Raw genomic sequence first — 26,531 nt, 5'->3', positions numbered from 1 at the left:
ATTCTGTTGACAACATACACTACCAGACAGGGGCATGGGTGTAAACACACCTGAAAATTAGCAGTGCTTTTGTGGCAGCAGGATGGGTGAAGGAAGAGAAACTTATTAGATGAGGCTATTATCATGCAAAATATCCGGGTTAGGACTGGGGAGTCCTGAGGATGTGATACACAGAAGGACATCCAGGCCTCAGGCAGGTGTGCATCAAAGCCTGAAACCAAACTGTGTTTCAGGCTATAGTGTCAGAAGTAGGAATGTCCAGCTGGGCCTGGTACCTAGTGGTACATGGATGGGTTTGGCAGCAGGACTTGGGGGCAGTAGCTAGCAAGGCCAGTTGTGTGGGCAGCCCCTGATAGTGGGATGAGTCTCTGTGGGAGAAGAGGGTGATTCTCTGCAGTGTGTCTTATGAACACAATGGTGTATGTTGGGTGGCAGCAGTTGGGAGCTGTCTAGATCCATTAGGACATGACACCTGGCAGTCTATGTAGGAAACCAGGGAGGTTTGCAGCCATGCCTTTTCAATAGTAATATATGTGGAGCAGTGATGAAGATGATGATGTTATAAAGAAAAGTGTGTGTTTGTGTGTGTGTGTTTGTGTGTGTGTGTGTGTGTGTGTGTGTGTGTGTGTGTGTGTGTGTGTGTGCACATGTGCTTGAACTTGTGGTGAGTGGTCAGAGAGTGTACTGTATTGTCATGGAGATAGCTGTCTTAGAGAAAATGAGTCAGTGACTAGGCAAATAGAAGCCCAGGGTCAGTATATTATTAATGAAGTTGATCAGAGAACATATCATCAAGTTATGGACTTGAGATATTTTGGAAGAGTAAGGGTAGTAAACAAGAAATGTGAGGATTGATGAATATAGGCCTTGGGGAAGAATTTGACTTTATTTTTACTGTACCAAGAAGCCAAGTTTTCTCTTTGCCAACAACACTAGGTATCACCATATGTAAGGTGTCCCCACACTTAAACTGAAACCCACCCCTACGTTGCTAGGTGTCAGGTTCTACTCTGAAAAAATGTCTTCTACAGCAGATGCCAAATGCACATGCCTAGGTGTGAGGTCCTGCTAGGTCAACTGTCCACTGAAGAAAATTCTCCTCTCATACAGGTGGGTAGCCTGTCCTCCACGAGATCAACAATGCAATGGCTAAAGTCCCATGCACAGGGCTGGGTATCTTGTTTTTCTAAGGACCCTCTTACCTACAGCAGCAAAAGCCACAAACAGCTGCCCAAATACTATAACACAAGTGTCAGGGTCTAGTATTTATCTCTTCATTAGATCCACATATACATACATGGTTAGGTCACTTTCCTGATAGGAATCTCCTCAGCTATAGCAGTGCCACACCCCCAGAGCTAGGTGTTACATCTTGCTGGGCACCTCTTCCCCTACATCCAAAGGACCATACATTTACACAGCTAGTCTTCTAGTTGGTACCCTTCCCCTGTAGTCAAATGCCTTGTACACAGCCACACACTCACGAACACACTCAGGCACACATGCTTGTATGATCCCATGCATGTGCTCATGCACTCTCATCTAGCTGTCATGTCAACAAGGTCTCCACCATTCAGCCAAAGCCCTATTTACACAGAACCATCAAAGTGCTGCCCTTCTGGGTGCCCATTCCCTATAGCCAAACACATACACAGAGAGCAACAGAAAGACAAAGACAGAAATAGACAGAGAGAGACAGACAGAGAGACACAGTGTCCAAGATCAGGTCCTGCTGTTCCCACTCCATAACAGACAAAGCTGTCTACTCAGGGCTAGGTGTCAGGTCCTGATACCTACCTCTTTTTCTATATTCATAGTGCAATGTTCTTACACAGCTAGTTTACCAATATGCACTCCCTCCCCTATAATCAAATGCTGGGTACAGTCGCAAACTCAAAAACACACTCAGGTGTGCATAATTCTACAAAAGCCTTCACGAATTCAATACACTCTCAGCTAGCTATGAGGTCCTAGAAGATAGCCACCATACAAGGAAATCCCCACATATACTTCTAGGTGTTAAGTACTGTGAGGTAGAGGAATCACCCATACAAAAACACAACCCCACATGCACCTCTAGGTGTTTGGTCCTATGAGGTGTCCTGCATAGAACCAAAGCACTGTTTACACACAGCCAACAAGGTGCTTCTGCTGCTAGGTGTCCATTCCCTACAGCCCATCTCCCTCCCTCCCTCCCTCCCTCCTCCTCCTCCTCCTCCTCCCTCCTTCTTCTTCTTCCTCTCTCTCTCTCTCTCTCTTGCTCTTTCTTTCTCCTCCCACTCCCTCATTCCTTTCTCTCTCTCTCTCTCTCCCTCTCTCTCTCTTTCTCTCTCTCTCTCAAACACACACACACACACACACACACACACACACACACACACACACACACACATCTAAGCCCCTGTACTGTTAGGTATACACTTGCCTAGAGCCAAACACTCCCAATATATGTGATTTGACTGGTCCTTCAAGGTATTGCCTCCATTACAGGCAATGTCACCCCCTCATCCACACACAATACACACACACACACACACACACACACACACACACACACACACACACACACAGAGTTATGTGGCAGGTTCTGTTAGATATACAACTGCTTTAGAGCCAAAGCATCTAAACATCTGTAACAGTCATTAAAAGTCTCCAAACCAAAAAAAAGCCCATGAGCAGATTCTTTCACTGCAGAATTCTACCAGATTTTCAAAAAGAGATAATTCCAATACTCTTCAAATTGTTCCACACACTAGAAAGAGAAGGAACATTACCAAACTCTTTTTATGAGGCTAGTTACTCCGATTCCAAGACCACACAAAGATGCAGCAAAGAAAGAGAATTACATACCAATCTCCCTCATGAACATTGATGCAAAATTACTCAACAAAATGGTGAAATGAATGAAATCTACATGAGCAACCTGGGGGTGAGGAGGCATAATGGAGGGCAAGAAACAGACAGGGGATGAGAGTTTAGAGGAGCGGGAGGTTTGAGCTGGAACGGGAATAGAGTGGGAGAACAAGGAAAGAGATACCATGATAAATGAAGACACCATGGAATAGGGAGAAGCAGAGTGCTAGGGAGGTTCCCAGGAATCCACAAGGATGATTCCACCATAGACTACTGGTAATAGTTGAGAGGGTGCCTGAACTGGTCTACTCTGGTGATAGGATGCCTGAATACCCCAACTGTCATCATAGGACCCTCATCTGTGACAGATGTAAGCAGATGAAGAGATCCATGGCCACATTCCAGGCAGAGCTCCAGGAGTCCAGTTGATGAGAGAGAGGAGGAATAAAATGAGCAAGGGATATCAAGACCATGACTGGAAAAAGTACAGAGACAACTAGCCAAACTAGTGGAAACACATGAACTGTGGACCAATAGCTGAGGAGCCTTCATGGTACTGACTAGGTCCTCTGGATAAGCGAGACAGTTGTTTACCTTGAACTGCTTAGGGGTCCCCCAGGCAGTGTGATTGAGACCCATCCCTAGTGCATGTGCTGGCTTTTTGGAGCCTAATGCACAAGTGAGGCACTTTGTGCAGCCTTAGGGCAAGGAGGAGGGGATTGGACCTGCCTCAACTGAATGTACCAAGCTCTGCTGACTCCCCATGGGGAGACCTTGCCTTGGAAGAAGTATAAATGGGGGTGGGTTGGGGAGAGGGCTGGGTGGCAGGAGGAGCGAGGACAGGGGAAGCTGTGGTTGGTACGTAAAGTGAATAGAAAATCTCTTAATAAAAATAATATAATAGCATGAAATATAGAGGGAGTTAAAAAGGACCAATGGAATTCAAAGGGACTAATGGGAATTAGGCTAGCTTCAAAAACATTGGTGTGCTCTGCCTCAGCTTCTCAAGACTGAATCACATCTGTGCTGGTTAGTTCTTTGTTATCATGATACAGCCCAGTTCATCTGTGAAGAGGGAACCTCACCTGAGAAAACAGCTCCATCAGGTTGTCCTTTAGGCAAGACTGTGGTTCATTTTCTTGATTAATGTTTGATATTGTAGGGCCCAGACCACTGCCGGATTTGCCACCCCTGGGCATGTGGTCTGGGTTTACATAAGAAATCAAGCTGAGCAAGCCTTCTAGAGAAAGTCGATCAGCATCACTCCTTCATTACGTTGCCTCAGTTCCTGCTGTGAGTTCCTGCCCTGATGTGATGGAGAAATGGAAGTCAAATAAACCCTTTCCTCCCTAAGATATTTTTGGTCAGTGTTTTATCACACCAATAAAAACCTAATGAAGATAACAGGCAAAGGTTATTCTGTCCAGTAAGATTCTCTTTGATTGATTCAGTCAACTTCCCTTGTCTTTGAGCAATATTCTCTGAAGATACCACTGATCTATCACCTTGTTTGATCTTGTCCATCTGTCACCACTGAGGATATCCATCTGGTCTGAATCTGTGATGGAAAAGAAACTGTCAGATGTCAAGGATTAGGGCCATTAAAATCCTCCAGCCAGTTTTTAGCAGGTAAGAGGTATAGCAGGAATAGCTCTTCGGTCAGGCCTGTAGATGCAGAGATTCACAGCCAAACACCAGACAGAGCTCCAGGAGTCCAGTCAAAGAGAGAGAGAGAGAGAGAGAGAGAGAGAGAGAGAGAGAGAGAGAGAGAGAGAGAGAGAGAGAGAGAGGAGGGATTCCATGAGCAAGTGCATCAGGATCATGATGGGAAAACCAGCAGAGATGACCAAACCAAACTAGTAGGAACTAATGAAAATTGGATCGATGGCTGTGGAGCCTTCATGGGACTGGACTAGGCCCTCTGCATGGCAAGAAAATTGTGTATATTGATTTGCTTGAGAGGGGGTCCCCTGGCGGTAGGATCAGAATCCATTCCTGGTGCATGAGCAGGCTTTGTGGAGCCCACTAACTGTGATGGGAACCTTGTGCAGCCTTGAGGCAGGGGGAAGGGCTTGGACTTGCCTCTACTGGATGTGCCGCACTGTGGGAGGCCTTGCCTTCTTGTAGGGGCGAGTAGGGGTGGGTTGGAAGGGGGAGGCTGGGGGGGGGACAGAACGAGGGAAGAGGGGGATCTTTGATTGGTTTGTAAAATGAATGAAAAATTTTTCTTAATAAAAAATATCCAACTTCACAATATTTACTACAAAATGTATTTTCTGTTAGCAATTGTTCTATAGAAAGTACACCCATCTCTGCAGCCACCCAGGGCCGTGGTGACTTCCCCACCCAGGATGCTACTGAAGACTGTATCTGGGTCCATAGTCCACAGACTGTGTTTGCCACCAAAAGCCAGAAGGATGCCAGAATTCTGGGCCTCAACCTGTGGCCATGTTCGGGTCCAAGAGATGTGCTGCTGCTGGGGCCAATCTGACCTGAGTTGCATACATTGCCACCCAAGGCCATGTTGACATCCAGGCCTTCACTGTGTGGCCAGGGGCCCATGTCTGGGTCCACACCGCTACTGCAGCCAGGGTCTGGATTGAGGTCCATGGTTCCTGTTACCCTGGAGGGTCATGTGACTGTCTGGGATCTGGGCGGCCACCTGAAGCCATGTTGGAGTCTAGGGACCACACTGCTAATGGGTCCATGCCTGAGAGTCATGTGCTGCCACCTGGGGCTATGGTGACATCTGGGCCCAAGCCACTGCTAGTGGCCATGTCTGGGTTCATTGTCCTGCCACAGCTGCAGTCTGTGTTGGTTCCAATGCCCGTATTACCACAGGGGCCCATGTAAACCATGTGTTGAAGTACAAGGACCATGCTGAACTGGCCCAGTCCATCACTAGCCCAGGAAGAACTGTGGCCTCTCACAGGAGAGCTAAGTGACCCCTATGACCTCTGCATGGGAGAGCTGGCCCCACCCCTAATAGAAGAACTGCCCCCCAACCCCCACCCACACACATTCTTGTGAAAGCTGCCTTTGTCCCTCACCTAGGGGGATGGTCCCAGCAGCCAAGTCAGACCAACTCAGCTACCACCCACACATGCATCCAGAGCTTCGAGTTGGCACACCCCAACCTCTACTCCATCTGTGACCTGCAGGAGCATTTAAAAGGACTGGTCCTTCAGAACCATAGCCACAGAGATCTCTGTAACTCGGGGCAACGGCAGGATATCCAAGAGGATTTTCAGTGAGGGTCTAGTACTGATGGTGTACCAGAAGCCAGAGGCCTTGTACCAGACCAACATCACATTACAAAGTGAACATTTGCAAGTAAAGCTGTGTGGACAAAGGGTATCCTGCTTGACACACGGCAGCTCCCAGTGCCACCAAGACAAATGCAGAGGCGATGGCGAGGCAGGAAAGGCAGAGGAGTAAAGTGGGTTTTGTTTTTTTGTTTTCATTTGTATGTTTGTTTTTGTTTTTTAATTAATATTCTTATTTGTTATTTTATTTTCATCTTAATTGCATTATTTTTTTTTAGTTTCCCTTTTGGGGGGACACTGCAAGGGTAAAGGGCAGATACAGAGGGAATGAGAGGCGAATGGAATTGTGGTACATGATGTGAAATTCCCAAGGAATCAATAAAAAATGTAAAAAAAAACAAACAAAGACAGAGAGAAAGAAAGAAAGAAAGAGAAAGAAAGAAAGAAAGAAAGAAAGAAAGAAAGAAAGAAAGAAAGAAAGAAAGAAAGAAAGAAAGAAAGAAAAGAGATAGTTCTGAAATGATCTGAATGTAGATTTACAGTCTACGCGTACAGCTGGCTAAGTGAGATCGCTTTCACAGTTCTGCATGTATCCCATCAGCTCCCCATTAGTCACTGAACTCTTTTTTTTTTTTTTTTGGTTTTTTGAGACAGGGTTTCTCTGTGTAGCTTTGCTTCTTTCCTGGAGCTCACTTGGTAGCCCAGGCTGGCCTCGAACTCACAGAGATCTGCCTGGCTCTGCCTCCCGAGTGCTGGGATTAAGGGCGTGCGCCACCACTGCCCAGCACGTCACTGAACTCTTAAAACTGGTATTGTAACATTATCACAATGTTTTGCGCCAATTTTATAAACTTTACAGTGCAATATGTGTTCCTTTTCTTAGGCAAACCAGAGGTATATTTCTCAAGGTTCTGCTGCTATCAGCAGCGTTGATGGAGGATTTTTTATACATTTGTAATAGATAGAAATAAACCAGAAAAAAAGAAGAAAAAAAAAGTGGTGGAGGAAAAGGTGAACACTGCAAGAATACTCAAAAGGGCTGAGAGTTGCAAACACCAAGAATGGCTTTGCATAGTAAATGGAATAGAACAGCTCTGAACTATAGCTTACTTTTCCTGGTTTGGTCTGACAGAATGATTGAATGCTTTTGTACAAAAATCAGAGCCTTAAAAACAAGGATTTGGTGAGATTGTAAAATGGTGTGCCACTTTGGCAAAACAGTTTGGTGGTTGGTCAAAATGCAAAACATTGTTACTCTGTTACTCAACAATTCTACCCTTAGGAATATATCCTCAAACTACTGAAAATGTGCACCTATGAAACATGTACATGAAGGTTTACAGCAGTATGTTGTTAATAGTAAAAAAGTTAAAAACAACTCAAATAGCTATCAAATACTGGAGAGAAATAAAACGTGGCTTATTCATACAATAGAATATTATTAAGACATAAAAATGAATGAGAAACTGACAGATTAAATGACTTTGGTGAACCTTCATAATTTCATTTGTAGATCTTTCCATTTCTAATTTATAAATACATTTGGGGTTATAAATTATAAATGTACTGCCTCCTGTCAACATTGTATACTTCTATTTGATGATTTCTGTGTCAAACAGTATATGGAAATGTTTCCAAGTATTTTCTGTATTAACTGTGAATGAATAGAACAAAATAAATTGCCTGTGATGGGAAAAAAAAAGATTTTCCCAGATTAAAAAAGAAGAAAGAAAGAGAGAGAGAGAGAGAGAGAGAGAGAGAGAGAGAGAGAGAGAGAGAGAGAGAGAAGAAAGAAAGAAAGAAAGAAAGAAAGAAAGAAAGAAAGAAAGAAAGAAAGAGAGAAAGAGAGAAAGAAAGAGAGAAAGAAAGAACAGAAGGGGCACCCACCTCGACATCAATATGTATATACCCTATGCACCAAGGCCCAGAAATCATGCAAAACTATCTCTGTTACAGAGAGGCCAATTCTAAATCAATCTTTTGAAATTGCAGTTTAAGTTTGTCTGGCAAAAAAGAAAATTTAGAAAATTTCTTAGCACTTAAGAAGACAATTTTAAGAATTGAATCACCATTTAAATTTAAGATAGTCCTCATCTCTCCAGTCCACCCCATAACAAGATACTTTCACAGCCTCAGTTTCCATAACTGACAATTGAGGGCACCAAACCTAAACCTGTGCAGCTGGAGGGAAGCTTGAAATTCCTCTGTTAAGCAGTCACCATTTTAGTGGGGCTTGCCAGAGGAGCGTCTTATATAACCAGTTTTCCTGACATCTTGAATTCTAAGGAAATGATTTCAATTCTTCTGTCTTAGATGAACATCCTTTCAAAGGAAAAAAGGGGGGGAACTAGGCAGAAGCGACAGTTCTTATGTATTAAATATGTAATCTAAAGTCATTTCCACACACCCCAGTCCATCAGGCACACACCTTTCAGCCCAGCATTCTGGAGGCAAAACCTCACCACCAGCCCCTCCTATTGTCTATACCATGAGAAAAATCACGTCAGATTCTCAGCTGAAATACAAAGGGAAGCCCAAAGCTGGGGACAATTTAAAACAACCTTAAAACCTGTAGCTGTAAGTCTAAGCATGACAATTGTACAAACCAAGTATTCCTACATTTGCTTTAGTAAACACTTTTAAAACGTGAAAACCCCAAATTTAAACTTTTCACTTCTTTCTCTTTTTGTAACATATTGTATTGGAAGCAACTTGGATTTAAATTTTAGACTAAATCAAATTTGCTGAAATACTCTAAAATTAATCTAAACTGAATATTAGCCACTTTCCATTCTTATAAAGGTTACAGAATTTGATGGGTAAAAGCTTTCTCACTAGCTGTAAAATCAAACTAAAATTCACTTGTTAATGAAACTACAGGACAACCAACAATTGATAAGCTGATGAACATATGTGATTCAGGTCCTATAAAAAGCTGGTGGTCAATAAATATTTTACTAAATCAATGTCTGGGAGATTGCTTTCATTGTGCAATCTTGCCACAGGTTAGATAATATGTATTAAAATTAATAGTTTTCATGTGTTTGTAAAGCATCTTTGTAGTTAATGGAACTTATCTATTTTCTTCTAGAGTTGGGGATGGTTCACTCATTTCTTCTCACTGTGTTTGTTCAAGGTCCCTTGGTATCTAGTGGGCAAGGGCTTCTTCAACCACAAAAATCAATTGTCCTAAAGGTTGTGTTGAGAGGTGGCATCATAACTGGTGTGTGAATTTCCCTAATGAGTCCATCTGTATTCATCAGGGTTTATGTCCCAGAACACATAGGATCAAATTTACCTTTGAATGAAGTCCAAATGAAGATGGGCTTAATCCACTGTCTGTAACCTTAATGGTTAAGAAGTTTAGTATATTCTCTGAACAGGGTCAATGTCTGTGCATAGTGTTATCAACTGTCTAGTGTAAAGGAAATCATTAAGTACATGACTGAAATGTGGAGGTTCATCTCTGACACTTGACTCCATCCATTACAGTTGGGCTCTGATTAGAGTAAACGATAGCCTGTAATTTTATTTATGGTTTTATTAACAATGAGAAGAATTATGATTACTCTAGTAGTTAAATTCATGTCAAATGTTCTCCATTCAATATTTTATAATGAACATTATTATGTGGGGAATACAAATATTTCTAACATTTTGTTTTGTTTTTTGAGACAGGATTTCTCTGTGTACCCATGGCTGTCCTAGAACTCACTCTACAGATCAGGCTGGCCGCAACCTGACAGAGATCTGACTAGCTCTGCCTCTCAAGTGCCGATTTAAGGTATGTGCCACTACCACCTAGCTGAATAAAAGTATTTCTTTTCAAGCCTATCCACCATCTTTATTCAATACCACATCTAATTTGAATGTATTACTGAAGAGACTAGGGCACCAGGCTGGTAGCCAACCCTGCCCATTCTCTGAATTTAACAAATAATTCAAAAGAGTTAAGAGCATTGTAGAGTGACATCACTAGAATGCACAGTGTAGAATGCACGGTGTACATTCAAGTGTCAAAAAGAGGAGCAAGTTCACACTTAGGCTAAAGCCCTGATTAAGCTGTGTGTGGTGGAGCACACATTGAATACCATCGCTCAGGAACCAGAGGCAGGCAGATCTCTGAGAGTCTGAGGCCAGCATGGTCTGCATAGTGAGGTCCAGGCCAGCAAACTGGGACTCTTGTCTCAGAAAATCCCAACCACATGGTTACAATTTCATGAGTTTGTTGAGAATGAACTATCGACCTTTATCACCTGCACATAACCACCTCTTCTTATCACATGCCCCCCCCCCATGAGTGTAACAAATGAGTAAGGAATTAATTTCCTGGGTGTTAATCAGAACTAGCATCATCTGTGGCTCTGTGGACCTATGTTTCCAATAAGACCACCTAGCCCCATATCTACTCCTCTTAGGAGCTTGAACCCCCTAGCAGTTATAAAATTTCCTACTCTCTTCTCTCTCTGGCATCTAGGTTCAAAAAAATATCTAAATATTTCCTAAACTTTATGGAATAAAGTTCTATGGGTAGGTTGGTAATGAATGCCTAAAAGTCTCAGGAAGGGATTGGCTTCAAAATGCAGTTAATGAAAGGTTCATGAGCACAGTAAGGTCAGACACTTGCTGTTGGCCATCAGGGTTCTGACCCATTCCCTAGTCTCATCTCTTCTCTCAGCCTTACTTCACTCTCCAGTCAAACAGGTCTCCAAACAGAGTCAAACCCTCTCCTTTCTCTGGGTCTTTGCAATGCATATCTGGAATGTTCTCCTGGCTGGTCATGGGACATATGCCTAATTCTCAATGACTTATTAAAATAGTAACTTCTATCTTGGCAAGAACACTCAGTGGGGGAAGGCACTTGGTGAAAGCTAGGGTTTCCTCAACCTATATCACAAAGCTTTTTGACTTTTCTACCACAAACCTTAACTAAAGGCCTAAAAGACACATGGTCAGAATTTCATAGTAAACACTGTAATTCTTGACATAGTTTATGCTAATTTTCCCAGCACTCTGTTAGAGTATGTGATAGAAGCGGCTTAGTGGATGAGAAGTTGGTTGTGACTTGCATCTTAAGGGGTATAGTCCATCATTTAGATAATGCTCAGGACTTGTGGCATCATCACATGGTACTAACCAGGAAGAAGACACAGAATCAGAAGCAGAGGAAATGTAGGATCTCAAAGCCTAGACCTAGTGACCTTCATTTATCAGCTTGTCATTTTGTCTCACAGGTTCCACAACCTCCTGAAATAGCTTCACCAGAGAGGAACCACGTGTTCATTCACACAAGCCCCTGGGGGACAGTTAACATTCAAACTATCACCCCCCCCTCATGGTTTGTAGTTGGGATGGGATCTCTATGCAAAAGAGTTTTTGTTGACAATGTTATTTAGGTGCAGGTTGTGAAACACCAATCTGTGTTTCATTTCTGATTGGTCTGGAAAATAAAGAACCAATGTAAGCCACATAAGATCTCCATGTATGTATGATATACTTAGCAGAAGCTCTCAATACCAACATATTTTGCTATCATGAACTATACCTATAAATCTGACTAGTTTATTAACCTAGGAACCTTTTTAGCGATTCATTAAAACTGGGGGTAGTGTAGGAGTCCACTGACAGAAAGTGGGAGAACATTCCAAACCCAGAAAATACCTAATGCAAAACAGCAGAAAGGAATGCAATTAAGATTTAGATAAAGAGCTTTCAAAAGACTCTGTCCAAGGACACACATCCATGTGGAAGATGGATGACCCAGAAGGTATATCTGCTGAGCCTCACCTAAAGTTTTCCTCTCAAACAGCCAAGAATAATGAACAGGCATCCAGACAGCCAAGCAGACTTGATCTCTTTTCCTTCAGTGTACATGTTACAGGTCTATCCTCAGTGGCTGACAAGAGGAATACATGAAACATGTTCAAATACAATAATCACTTGTAAACTTCATTTAAACTTTTTGTAGGTTGTATAAAACAGTTGCATTCTTTCATTCCTCCTCCATCCATTATACCATTGACATGACAAATTACATCTTTATATATCCTATACCAATTACGGTTGACATTTTACCCATTTCCTTTTGTATCTTATGAAATGATGAAGAGGGGAACTACCAACCCAAATTATGGGAATCTGTTTTGAGATTTATTTATATATTTAATTTTACCAAAGAATTTTATGTTTTCTCATAAGTTGATGTTATTCTCTAGTGAAAATGTACACATTGCACTCATTGTACCCCATTAGAATAGGAGCAGAGTGTTTGACGGCCCATTCCTCTTTCCTGGAAAGTATCTCCAATCTTCTGGTGTCACTACAGTCATGTCATCATCAAGACTAACTTTTCTCCCAGATAACTTAATGGCTAGGAAGACATTTGAATTCAACAGGCTTCCTCTGGCCTTTCCTTTGGCTAGCATAATTTTGGGGTATGTTGTTGACCACTTTTCAGGACAATTAGAGTAGTCACTAAGGAATCCCAACTTTATTTAATGCATCTGCCTAATATTCATTGATTAATATCTGAATTTACTAAGGATTAATTGTTCATTGAGGGATTCTTGGTATGATTACATCAGTGAGACACTACTACAGAAAAACATGAGGTACATGTCATTATTAGTGGTTTTCCCACATCTACCCTTTGGGTGCATTTAAACATACCTTACCTGGGGGAAGCAGTAAAAGACATGACTTCCTGAGGCCAGCAGTACAGTTGTTATTAAGTGGGTGCACCTGGGCTGAGCCAAATCCCTGTTGTCAGAGTTCCCAACACAGAGTGAGGACAAACTGAAATTCATGAAGTTCATGTGGTTAATTGAGGTCTCTGTTTAATATTTAACAGGGATTATTCCAGTGTGATAATGCTGCAAGTCCACAGCCAGTAACTGTCACCGTCAGTAACTTCACTCAAATTGCAACATACTCTACATGGCAGACAGCTTCAGTCACCTTCCTCACACTGCTCTCCTTCCTCAAGTCCACATGCTTGCTATTTTTGAACTTAGCTCATAGTATGCTAGAACTTGGGAACTAAGAACAGGTAGTTCCTTGGGCAGGACAGGGGAAGGAGAATAGTAATTTCTTCCCAAGGTGAAGTGAGTGAGTGACAGGTGTGGAGTGCTTCTCAGGTGTCAGAACTCCACTGGTGACTTCCTTTGGACAGTGCTGTTAGGTCACCCTACCTTTTTTCCTTAGTCTGAATTCCTGTCTTAAATCTCTCTTGGTGTTGCTTCTCTCCAAGCCCAGAGTGGTATCTTCACACTGGAGTATGGACACATCCATGATAACACACTTCTGCCCCAATCATTGTGCATGATTATATAAGGCCACCTTTATGCGCCTATATAATGTACTTTGATCATAGCCCACATAGTGTGCTACCCTTCCCTTTCCCCTCCATTTTCCCATTTCTACCCTCAGTTCTCCCAGACAGCTTCACTTTGCTTTCACATCATATGTACATAAATAATTTTTTTGTGTCCACCAACCCTAGGACTCACAAATAACAGAAACATCCAATATTTGTCTTTCTGAGGATGACTTAATATGTTTAATTTGCTTATTTCTGGTTGCATCCATTTTCTTACAAATAATATAACTTTATTCCCCTTTTTATGACTGAAAAGATTCTATGCTATATTTTCTTTAAAAACTATGTTGGTTTTATAACTTAGCAATCATGAATAGTGAGTACTTCAAGAAACATTGATATATAGGTGTTGCCGATATTGAGACTTTGGTGTATGAAAAATAATTTTATTTATCCCATTGTTTTGGAAGATCTGATTCCAAATAGTTTATCACTGACTGTGGGCAGGATCCCTGAATCTGGGAAATCATGGCAGGGTGTGTTGCGGTGGGAGCATCATTAAGAGGTAGAGATCCACAGTTCATTGACTTCCACTAGTTTGGCTGGTCATCTCTGCATGTCCTCCCATCATGATCTCTACATCCCTTGCCTGTAGAATTCCTCCTTTCTCTCATCAATTGGATTCCTGGAGCTCAGCCTGGTGCCTTGCCATGGATCTCTGCATCTGCCTCCATCAGTCACTGGACAAAGGCTCTATGATGACAGATAGGTGGACCACTACCAGCAGACCAAGGTGGAGTCATCCTTGTGGATTCCTGGGAGCCTCCCCAGCACGCTGCCTCTTCCTATTCCCATGATGTCCTCATCTATCATGGTATCTTCCTCCCTGCCTTCCCACTCTGTTCCTGTTCCAGCCTGACCCTCTCATTTCCCTATGTTCTCATCCCCCACTCCTCATCCTCTGCCACACCCCCACACCCAGTCCACTCCCCCATGGGACTGGACTAGGCCCTCTGGATATGGAAGACAGTTGTTTGGCTCAAACTGTTTTGGGGGGCACCCAGGCAGTGGCATCGGGATCCATCCTTGGTACATGGGCAGGCTTCTGGGAATCCAGTGCCTGTGGTGTGATGCCTTGCACAGCTTTGGTGCAGTGGGAAGGGGCTTGGACCTGCCTAGTTTCAGTGTGCTGGTGCTGTGGGATGTTCTGTATGTGCTGTGGCAGCCCGTTCTTGGGTTCCTCATGGCTTTACTCAGCAGGTCCGCATAGAGGATGATTAGGACCACGGGCCTGAGTGCAGGTGTCTGAGATGATCGGCACTTGGCTGTGCTGGGGTATGGTCTGTATTTCAAATTGCTCTGATTGGTCAATAAGTAAAACCTGATTGGCCAGTGGCTAGACAGGAAGTATAGGCAGGACTAACAGAGAGGAGAAATAAAAGAACAGGAAGGCAGTAGTCACAGCCTGGAGCCGCCACCAGGACAAGGAAGATGTAAAGTACCGGTAAACCACGAGCCACATGGCAAGGTATAGATTTATGGAAATGGATTAATTTAAGATTTAAGAACAGTTAGCAAGAAGCCTGCCATGGTCATACAGTTTGTAAGCAATATAAGTGTCTGTGTTTACTTGGTTGGGTCTGAGTGACTGTGGGACTGGCAGGTGAAAAAGATTTGTCCTGACTGTGGGCAAGGCAGGAAAACTCTAGCTACATGCCGGGCTCTGCTGACTCCCCATGAGAGACCTTGATTTGGGGGATGTGGGCGTGCGGGGTGGCTTGGGAGAGAGGGCTAGTGGAGTGGGAGGAGGGAGGAGGTGGGATCTGTGGGTGGTATGTAGTGTGAGTAGAAAATTTCTTAATAAAGAAAAATGAAAAATAGAGGTATAGATCATATGGCAGGGCAGGAATCTAGAGCATAGGATGGAAGCCAATATCCACTTCCCATTATGCTTCTTCCCTGAAGTTTCTACCACCTCTGAACACCACCATACAGGAGTTCAGTTCTGACGCATGAACTCCTGGAGTTCAAACTATATCCAAACTGTAGTACTGTGATTTTTAGTTAGGAGTGATGGTAAATGCGTTAATGAAATGTGTTGTTTTCTGTCTTGATACAGGTTCTTCCAAAGCTAGCAATTTCTATTGATGTCACATCAAATGTCAATCATGAGTGACCACATCTCACACTCTCAGAATCCAGTGGCTTCTGTGTAAGGTGGTGCAGGAGGAGATTTGCCTGGAGGAGGAAAGAATCTCGGGGTGATCAAGACTAGATCAGGTGCAGGATAGGAGAAGGTTGGCAGGTCAAAAGGCAATCTCCTTTATCATAAGAGAATGCTTGGTTGCAGTTGAAATGGATGGAGGTAAGAGACAAGAACACAGATCTTGGCTGCTGGAGGCACTGCCATGCAGGGCATCTATGCAGATGGCCATGGAGACAGAGTGCTAGCTGTGGTGTCTGATGGCCAGTGTTTGTGTCGTTCTCCAGCATGGACCAGCAGTGTGACACAGTGGTGGAGGGACAGTTCCTTCAGTCTTCCTGGTCTCAGTATTCCTCTCCAGAAAGTAAGGTTGCTGACCAACCACACCTACCTCGTAGCACATGTGGAAGGGTCAGCGGGTTAAGCACATTGCCACTTAAATTAGCCTTCTGCAGTGATGGCAGGCCAGGGAATGTTTTCCTCTGCTGACTTACTCTCTGTTATGAATTAGGGGGGAGTGGTACCACAAGTGACAGCAGGATCAATTGTGGACACCATGTTTCTAGTTTACATGCTCAAAAAAAAAAAAGCTAGCTTACCTCAGGCCATAGAAAGCAAACTGTGCCCTCTCAAACTCTCAATCTTTTAATCCATGCAAACTTGAACTCTTATCTCTTGCAGACACAGTAAATACATCATGCAAGGTAATGTTACTGTATAACTTTTGCCCTCTGATACCCTACTTGAACTCTTCATCTGCAGTGAACATTTGTGGGGGGAATGGCAAGTCTTGGGACTGGACTAGTGTCCCATTCTCACTAGATAAAGGCAGCCATGAACCCATTTTGCCATTTTAGGTCCTAAGTCCAATCTAGGTCCAATATTGATTTGGTCTGTTGTGAGGTCATTGTGGAGGGAAAGACGCTGTCATCAGCATCTGTTTTGGAGATTAGATTTTTGAGGGTAAAGTTCAAATCTGTATAGATTCTATGCTATAGAAGAACCTGACAAACACCATGCTAGGTGAAACATGCCAGGTGTAAAAATTGCATGTAGTGTATGATCTTCATGATTTGAAGGACCCAGAGTGAGTCATCCAACAATGACAGACACACAATGGGGGGGGGGTCAGTAATGGGATAGAGAACAGGAAGGAATCCACACAGTTTCAGATTAGCAGGAGTGTGTGCATAAAAGTGAGTGTGCTGAATAAATTGCACACTTAAAACTAGTTATTTTCTGCCAGACCTGGTGGCACACACCTACCCTAGCACTCAGGAGGTAGAGGCAGATGGATCTCTGTGAATTCAAGGACAGCCTAGTTGTACATAATGAGTTCTAGGACAGCCAGAGTTATATAGGGAGACCCTGTCTCAAAAAACTAAAAGTTACCTTTCTGTTGCACTAATTTTATCATAATACTTTACATTTTGGGTAATAATAGCATGTTACTCATAATAGAAGTCCATACCATATGTACTGCAGTTTGGTCACACTCACCAATCATGAACCTCTCTTCTCTGTTCCACTCCACACAGCAGTTTCCCAGCTGGTTTCCCCCCAACACACATTTCTATGTCTGTCTTTTCTGACCCACTGAGATTCATTCAGCTTCCTTACAGGAAATTGGATGAGGGCTCGTGAAACAACTGCTGAGGACCAGGAGACATATCATCACTCTGGTGCCTACAATAGACAGAGATGCTTCCAGGGGCCGTGCCAATCTGATGCCTCTTGCCAGCTGGTCCAGGATTAAGTCTTAATGTTAGAAGCATGTAATCCATAGCCTGTTATATATTCTATTATCTTTCTTATATGCAGAAAATTTAAAAACCAAACACCACTATTGTAATTTGGTAAGTGCAATTTCTCTGATTTAAATGCATACCCTCAAGTTTATGTATTAGAAACTTAGTCTAAATGTAACCCAACAAAGAGGCTGAACCCTCAAGATGGATAAGGCTGTGGAGGGTCTGTTTTCATGAGTAGATTAAGGCTGTTTTTACAGACATGAGCCAGTTGCTACAGGGTTGGGGTCTTGAGGAAATGATGGATTTCACCTCTTCCTTCTCTTTCACGCTCCATTGTCCTCCACACCTTTGTTATTCGGGGTTTCCTGCACATTTTCCCACCAATCTGTGAGATAGTCAAGGAATTATTTAGGTATTATTCACTGCTCTATCTGTAGGCCCTTGCTGAATATTTTGTATGTGGTAGACATCCTGACAGGTTAGTTGAACGGGACCTATGGACTTAGTCTGACCATGTTAAACTTCCTAACTTGCTAATGCAAGACGGATTGCCTCTGTCAAAGCCACTCTCACTATAAGCTCAGGATGATCAACCAGGATTCTGTTGACATGTGGTCCCTACAGGAAAGACCACAAATGGATGGATGGTGTGGAAGCTGAGGGATCACTAGGCAGTATTTAGCAGCCTTTCAAATGACCCTGACATAGACTGCAAACTAGATAGATCATTGGCCAAGACATGTACCCATCCATCCGAAAAACTATCTATCTAAGGCCAATGGGTACAAAAGAATCAAGCAACAGCATTCATGTCCAGAAGGAGGCCAAGCACATCAGCCACCAATGGTAAGGCAGTTGTCACAAAAGACAGATGCACAGCACCCCAAAATAGTAGTAAAATTTAGAGAGGAAATTGATCCATTTTGTACAGAGGAAAAAAGTAATCCATAGTAGGGTGTCCTAGTCAGGGTTACTATTGCTGAGATGAAACACCATGACCAAAGCAACTTGGAAAGGAAAGGGTTTATTCAGCTTACACTTCCATACCACTGTTCATCATCAAAGGAAGTCAGAACAGGAACTCAAACAGGACAGGAACCTGGAAGAAGGAGCTAATGCAGAAGCTGTGGAGGGGTACCACTTACTGGCTTGTTCCCCATGGCTTGCTCAGCCTGCTTTCTTATAGAAGCCAGGACCACGTGACCAGGGGTGGTCCTATCCACAATGGGCTGGACCCTCCTCCATCAAGCACTAATTAAGAAAATGCCTAATAAGCTTACTTGCAGCCTGGTTTTATGGAGGCATTTTCTCAATTGAGGCTCCATCCTCTACATTGATTCTAGCTTATGTCAAGTTAACATAAATAACTAGCCAGCACACAGGGTGATTCTCCTTGTTGGGTGTGATTGGTGAGAAATGACTCCACCAGGTTCATATTTTTTTCTGAGCTGTGTTTTGATGGATAATTTCAAGTCCTAATGGGTATAGAGGAACCTTATAGGAAATGGAATTTGGGGCTATGCAAATGACTCTGAAAAGTTGCTGTGAAGGAACCCAAGTTAAAATTTCTAGTACCCATGTATTATTCACTGGGCTGCTGGCAAATGTCTATAATGTCAGAAAGGGAGGAAGTATGTGGTAGAAAAGGTGGTCCCTAGGGCCTTGCTTCCTGGGCAGTCTTGTAGCTAGAATTTTCCTGCCTTGCCCACAGTCAGGACAAATCTTTGTCACCCGCCAGTCCCACAGTCGCTCAGACCCAACCAAGTAAACAGAAACTTATATTGCTTACAAACTGTATAGCCGTGGCAGGCTTCTTGCTAACTGTTCTTATAGCTTAAATTAACCCATTTCTATAAATCTATACCTTGCCACGTGGCTGGTGGCTTACCGGCATCTTTACATGCTGCTGGTCATGGCGGTGGCTTGCAGTGTCTCTCTGCCTCAGCCTTCCGCTTCCCAGAATTCTCCTCTCTCCTTGTCCCACCTACTTCCTGCCTGGCCACTGGCCAATCAGTGTTTTATTTGACATACAGACCATCCCATAGCACTTCCCCTTTTCTTTTTTTAAGAAGGAAGGTTTTAACTTTTATACATCTCCAAAGCCAGGTTGGTATATTTGGGAATTTGGGCGTAGCTTCTCTTACTACTTCCTGCTGGAGGGGGGCGCTGTATCTTATGGGGACACAAAGAAAATTTAAGGATCATGGAGTAGTCCGTGAGGCTGTATCGTCTGAGCCAGTTGCCTTGAAACGATTCTGGATGTTGGATCATCTGGACCATGGTGTCATCAGAGACCTTTCAGGGGGTCTTGGCTGGTCAAACCTGATGTATCTTAATCTGGAACAAATCCATAGCCTCTGGCTTTCTGTAGAAACAAAAGCAGAGCCTCTTTTCCAAAGCAACATATCCTTATAGCCAAATTTTGAAGTCAAGGTACCTTTAAAATACACATTTTGGCATAACTCAACAGCTTTTGCAATCAAATGTTTATCTTCAGTTACAAATATCAAAGAGAACATAATCCAGATTCTCTGTGTGGTAGCCATCTTTACATGGCTTATTTTTTATATTACCTTGAGCCTATTGCTTTAAACTGCAGCCTTTTAAGCCTGAAACGGCGCTGTGGCTGCTGGCTCCGCCTACTTCAGCTTCCCAACATGGCGGTGGTACGTTTTCCGCCAACTCTGGGAGCCATCAACTCTCAGAAATAGTGGGTCTATGCTTCTTATCAAAGCAGCATATAGCCCAGAAACCTCTTTTTGTTTTGTACTAGCAAAGGCTAAATCCACCATGCAGCTTAATGTGCCACTTGCAGAGGCCTCATTCCCGCCATACTGCAGGTTAAGCGCACACGCCAGGAACCCGCCAGTAGCTCAAACCGGCAGGCTGCCGCTCATTTGAGAGAGACAATTAGGAAGCTGTTTTTAGCTCCATTTTAGAATCTTTTCTCAGGTTTTAGGTAGAAACTTTTGCCCCACGTTGGGCGCCATTTGTAGCTAGAATTTTCCTGCCTTGCCCACAGTCAGGACAAATCTTTGTCACCCGCCAGTCCCACAGTCGCTCAGACCCAACCAAGTAAACAGAAACTTATATTGCTTACAAACTGTATAGCCGTGGCAGGCTTCTTGCTAACTGTTCTTATAGCTTAAATTAACCCATTTCTATAAATCTATACCTTGCCACGTGGCTGGTGGCTTACCGGCATCTTTACATGCTGCTGGTCATGGCGGTGGCTTGCAGTGTCTCTCTGCCTCAGCCTTCCGCTTCCCAGAATTCTCCTCTCTCCTTGTCCCACCTACTTCCTGCCTGGCCACTGGCCAATCAGTGTTTTATTTGACATACAGACCATCCCATAGCACAGTCTAGCTGAAATGACAAGCTCTAGGTTCAGTAATAGATCCTGTCTTGAAAAATAAGGTGGAAAGTGACAGAGGACGACACCCATTGTACACACACACACACACACACACACACACACACACACACACACACACACACTAGAAAAGGAAGCCTAGCACTGGTGAAGATCAGTACATACAGTTTCTCTGCATGTTTTCAACGTGTTTTGGAATGAGAACATGGATGAAAGAGACCTGCAAATTAGAAGAAATTTAGTGCCAATGGATTTAATTGAGTTTCTGGAAGAACAAATATTTACCTAGAATATGTATTCAAAGGAGGTCAGAGTAGGATTGTGCATGAACTTTTGATAACTATCATTGAAAAGGCCATCTCAGTTCTTTGAGTTCAGGCAGTGCAAGGGAGGACTTTCTACTGGCTGAATCCCTGACCCCTCCTCCTTTCTCAGCACATAAATACTGCAGACTGGTCTCATTGGATCTCAGCTGGGCACAGCAGGGGTGCCCTTCAAGACTCTCAGCTGGGAGGGAAACTTGGAGCCAGAACTGCTGAAGGAAAGCTGAGATGGAGCTGATCCCCAGCCTTTCCATGGAAACCTGGGTGCTGCTGGCTACCAGCCTGGTGCTCTTCTACATGTGAGTAGCTGTCCAAGATTCTCCCTATCTGTAACTGGAGTTGGAGTGATACACAGGCCCCCTTCCCTTTCCTGTTGGAACATCCGAAGAGAAGATGGAGGAGAAGTTGAAATCGAGGCTTTGGTAGTGCAGTTCCTACTGACATTATTGCCAATGACATTATACACTTCTGACTCCCTCCAACTCTTACCTTATGGCTCAGAGGGTTTTGACAAGACTTGCTCCTGGGAAGATGGAGTTGGCTCTCAGTCTGTACCCAGACTAACCAACATCAATCCAGAGAACTCATAAACAATTCGCCACCACAGACCTTCTGAGTTTGGGGAGTCCCAAGATCATGGAGGTGCTTAAACTACTCACTGTTCTTGCCTCCTTGCGTTTGTTCCTTAGCATGCACCGATGACATGTGTAAGGCTTCTCCCCTGGGCATACACATGTCTATTGCTCTCTCTCTCATCCCCTAACATGCTTTCTACAAATTCCCATCATGCATCCTAGACATTGTAGGAGGGTCGGCATCTACTCTTCCCTCTTTTCTGTAACCCTCACCTGACACACCCTTCCTCTGGATAACTCAAGTTGTTTTATGTCTTTTGGTATCCAGAACCATTTCCTATTCAGTGCTGTGTTTTTAGAGCAGAGGACAGATAGCACTGATCCTGAGGGAGGGTCTCCATTGCTGGTTGGATCATGATAAAATGTTCTTGGCTTTTTCTTTTACTTTATAGATATGGGACCTATTCTAATGGGATTTTTAAGAAGCTCGGCATTCCTGGACCCAAACCTCTGCCTTTTTTGGGAACCATTTTGAGCTACTGAAATGTGAGTACTGTTTGAGCTCTTTCTTTTCTTCTTGTGGTTGCGACTTCTTGTGTATCTGTTTATGGATCAGTTCCATAGATGCAAACACCAGTCCTAGGGAGAAAGTTTTGGGGTGTCAGACCACTGGAAACTGTGTGTGTCCATCCAGGAGAGTTCTCGGGCTTCCCTTTAAGATTTGCTGACATATTTGCAGCTGTGGTTAGAAAGCTGTGACTGCAGACATATCAGAGCCTGGTGTTCAGCACTTCACACTCAGACTGTGAACAGGAGCAGGAGAAGTCCGGGTTTTTCCTTAGTGGAGCCTCCAGGAAGGCACAGGTGTCCTTAACTCACGAGAAAGCGCCTGGTCACAGTAGCACCGCAGCAGCCTGTGTGCACTAGACCAGACTTCACACTGGGCTCAGGAGCAGCACTTTTTCTCTTCCTGCTGGCCAGCTCTGCAGCATCCCTGCATCAGGACGCCTGTGTGTTGACTACAGGGAATTCCCCTTTACCAGAAACCTCTCAGGGACTCCTGTGTCCCCTGCAGCTACTTCAATGGCTCCATACTGTCTTAATACCCAGGACATCTTTGAGGGTTTGAGAAAATAATGGTGTTCTGCATTGGTTCTTTTCTCCAAGACAGCACCCTCAGGGGCAGTCTGAGTAGGATGTGGCTGCAAATGAAACAAGTTAGTGCTTGTCTCTCACCCTCAGATACCATAGGACAAAAGAATTTTTGCTTTTCTAAGTGAAGGCAGATTCCTTTATAGAATCATCCCAGGAAGGATGATTTTATCAAATCTTTAGAGACACTGAAAGTGCACCATAAATGCAACAAGGACCATGAATGTTGGCTGATTCTTTGTGACTTCGGTTGATCGGCCAAGGCTGGCATCTGGCTAGATTATAATGAGCTCAGATGCTGAAGGCCATGCATCAGCAGAGCCTGCGAGCCGGCTGCTCTCTGCTAGGATTTCCTTCCCCACATACTCCAGTTGCCTGTCAGAGTCCAAGTTTTACAGTTAGATGTTTACTGCAGGCCTGAGATCTAAATGAGACCTCTCTTGCCCCACAGCTGCCTGAGAAGGCCTTAAGGCCATCCCCCTTGAAAGCGGAACACTTTTCATAATCACCCCAGCACATTTCCCTTCCTGAATCTTCTTTTGCATTAAGTCACAGATATGATGTCATGACAGAACATTTCCTCTTTTCAACTTTGGCATTGAAAACTCAGAGCTAGTGTTTCCTTCGCTCTGTCCTGCTGTAGAAAGGGGCCTCTCACTGATTCCTGGATCCCATCATGATTTCCCCATCATCTCCACTCACCCTCAATCTTCTCTTGCTTTTCTTTTTTATCACTTCTTAATTTTTTGATGATCCTTTTTATGTTTTCTCAATTTGCATTAGTTCTCTGAGATTTTCAGGCAATGCGTTTTGATTGTATTCACTGCCCACCCCAAGCTCCCCCCACATCCCCAGTCCTTCCCTACCTACCCACTTTGTGTATTTTTCTGTAACCCATGGAGTCTGATTTGTGCTGTCTACACACTCTCAGTTGTGTATATAACCACACACTGGATCACTGTTGATCTGTCATGAGCCACACCCTTAAGGAAAACCAACTGTTCCTCTCCCAGCCCTGAGCAATTGCCAAAAGCTGCTCAGATGGGGGGGTACTTCATGTCCTCCTCTCCTCTCTGTGCTAGGGTTTGTCTGGTTTGTTCTTGCTCAGGTCCTGTGTACACTTTCACAGTCACTGTGAGTTCATATGTGCAAATGCCCTGTTGTGTACTTGAAAACATTTTTTGTTGTAGTGTTTTCTGTCTCTGGCTCATGCAATCTTTCTACCCCTGTGCCAAGGGAAGGAGATTGTTATACAGAGGCAATGTCCCATTTAGTGCAGTTTCTCAAGTGTCCTATTCTCTGCACCTTGGCCAGTTATCATTCTTTTGTTTCCCCTCGTTTAGATGTTGAGATGACATCCATCCTGGCCTCAACTTTTCCATCTTCTTGCTTTTTCCTGAGTGCTAGGATTATAGTTGTGTGCCACCAAGTCTGGCTTTACTCTGTCACTTTTGTACTAATAAAACAACGGGATAATACTGAACCAGGATATAGAAGAGCATACACCCGGGAGGTTTGTTCATATTCCCCTAGTTGGATTCTTGAGGAACATTTTAGAGTGTTCTAGGATTTCAAAGACAACACACACACACACATACACGCACGCACACATGCACGCGCGCACACGCGCGCATACACACACACACACACACACACACACACACACACACACACATACACACACCTCAGACATGAAGTCACTTGGTATCCATAAGTAAGAACAATTCCTTCAATAGATACAACACTGAGAAAATTCAAGGCCAGCCTTAAACTCTCCATTCCAGACAATTCTTCTAGTCTCCCCGGCCCCTTCAGGTGTCTCTAATAAGAACTTGCCTCTAATCCCTGGTGAGGGATAGGAAGCCTGATTTCACAGAATTTGAGTCATTTGCACCCCAGTTAGAGAAGGGATCCACTGTATGCAGGCCAATAATGGATTGGACTTTGTTTCTTTTTCCAGGGTTTGTGGAAATTTGATATAGACTGCTATAAAAAGTATGGGAAAATATGGGGGTGAGTATTCTGGAAACTTCCACTGGGTAGACTTGTTGAGTGAAGCACTCCACTGCATGAGGACAAGGCCTTTGGAGGTTGTCCTGCCAGGGTCTAATACATCACAGTTGTGAATTTGAACAGCAAGAATTCCATGGGGGTATTCCCTACTGGGACATCCTCTAGACTGATTAATCAAGGGCTCCAAGACTCAATGTCTTTGCACCTAATGCTCAGAACCTTCTAATATGTGCTCAGAAATGCATGATCATCTCAACACCAACTCAGTTTTAGTCAAACCCAGAACTCCTTTATATCAACTTAAAAGTAATGTTCACTTTTGAAAGATACACTGGGAGATGTACGAAAATAGATTGGGAACTCATCTATATCCTAAAAACATGTGTAGCAATATTTAAATTATTAAATTTACTAGAAAAACATGGGTATTCCCCGTATATCTAATTCTGATGACTTTGAAGAAGAGATGTGAGGTATTTGTAAAGCACTGTGTTCTCCTTTGAGCCTCTATGTCTTCAATGGTGCCACAGAGTAGCTGACGGTTTGGAGAGAGGTTGAAGGAGGTGTCACTGTTGTGCTGTGAGACACAAGCAAGTGGAGGAGCCTCTGTCTCTGCGTCTCCTCTCATTCATCCTCAGAAACCACAGGCCTGGTCACAGGGTCTGCAGAGGTCACATAGAGACCATGTGAACCAATGCCAAGCATGGGTTGTGCTGCCCTCTGGTGGTCCCAAAGCAACCGCTACTGCAATAGTATTAGGAACACTGAGTTCTTTGTCTCTAAGTTTTGAGTTCGGAATCATTGACCGTTTCTTCTGGATTTTTTATATCTCTGGAGGTCAAACCCAGTGCCACACACTTGATAGACGAGGGCTCTACCACTGAGTTACACCTCCAACCCAGGTACTGAACTATTTACACAAAAGAATAGTATTGGCAATAACCATGTGAGTTTGCCTTGCCTTAGCCAATGTTTCAGTGTTCATTCTTACTAGAGACGTCTTTGAAGAGCTGTTTTGTCCTAAGTGTCTCTTCCCTGCTTCAGCCATACTATCCTTCATTCAATTCCAGTGTCTTCTATGGTCAGAACTTGAAGTAGGGGTTCATGTTGCTGTGCTTTATAGAGCTGGCAGTGTGGCCTGTACAGCCTCAGGGGTAGAGTCTGGAGTCCTAGGTGTAACTCCAACTGTAGAATCCATCTTCTGAGGTTCAGTCCACCCTGTTTTCCCACCTCAGGTTTTATGATGGTCGACAGCCTGTGCTGGCTATCACAGATCCAGAGATCATCAAAACTGTGCTGGTGAAAGAATGCTACTCAGTATTCACAAACCGTTGGGTAGGTGTCCTTTTTAGGAAATATAATGATTTATTTTCATTAAATTTTAATTTGGAAAGAATTATATGATCACAATAAAGAGCCACCACCATGCTCAGAATATTTCTTGATTTTTATAAATGGTAATGTCTTACATGAGTATAAATATATTCTGGCCAGTATACTAAGATGAAATTAGCTTTGATGTCATTGGGAGTTTATTTACATTTCCTTTGAGTGGCATTCCCTTCTCTCTCTCTCTCTCTCTCTCTCTCTCTCTCTCTCTCTCTCTCTCTCTCTCTCGTGTGTGTGTGTGTGTGTGTGTGTGTGTGTGTGTGTGTGTGTGTGTTGGTGTGTTGTGTTGTGTTTTGGACATTGTTACAATCCTGT

The 26,531-nt window shown here is 43.5% G+C and overlaps 1 pseudogene across 1 annotated transcript in view; it reads left to right on the top strand.

Moving 5' to 3' along the window:
• Nucleotides 1-26,531, top strand: part of LOC143270397 (cytochrome P450 3A25-like) — a 68,915-nt pseudogene that overhangs the window by 23,465 nt on the left and 18,919 nt on the right. The window contains exons 2-7 of the transcript XR_013047578.1: nt 9,798-9,903; nt 14,093-17,496; nt 21,200-21,386; nt 22,115-22,208; nt 24,775-24,827; nt 26,063-26,162. The product of XR_013047578.1 is annotated as a cytochrome P450 3A25-like (transcript). The remainder of the gene's footprint in view (nt 1-9,797; nt 9,904-14,092; nt 17,497-21,199; nt 21,387-22,114; nt 22,209-24,774; nt 24,828-26,062; nt 26,163-26,531) is intronic.

This window comes from Peromyscus maniculatus, chromosome 23, assembly GCF_049852395.1.
Source record: "Peromyscus maniculatus bairdii isolate BWxNUB_F1_BW_parent chromosome 23, HU_Pman_BW_mat_3.1, whole genome shotgun sequence".
Taxonomy (NCBI): Eukaryota; Metazoa; Chordata; class Mammalia; order Rodentia; family Cricetidae; genus Peromyscus; species Peromyscus maniculatus.
The sequence above is the reverse complement of the archived record's forward strand: the minus strand, read 5'-3'. Positions and strand labels throughout refer to the sequence as shown.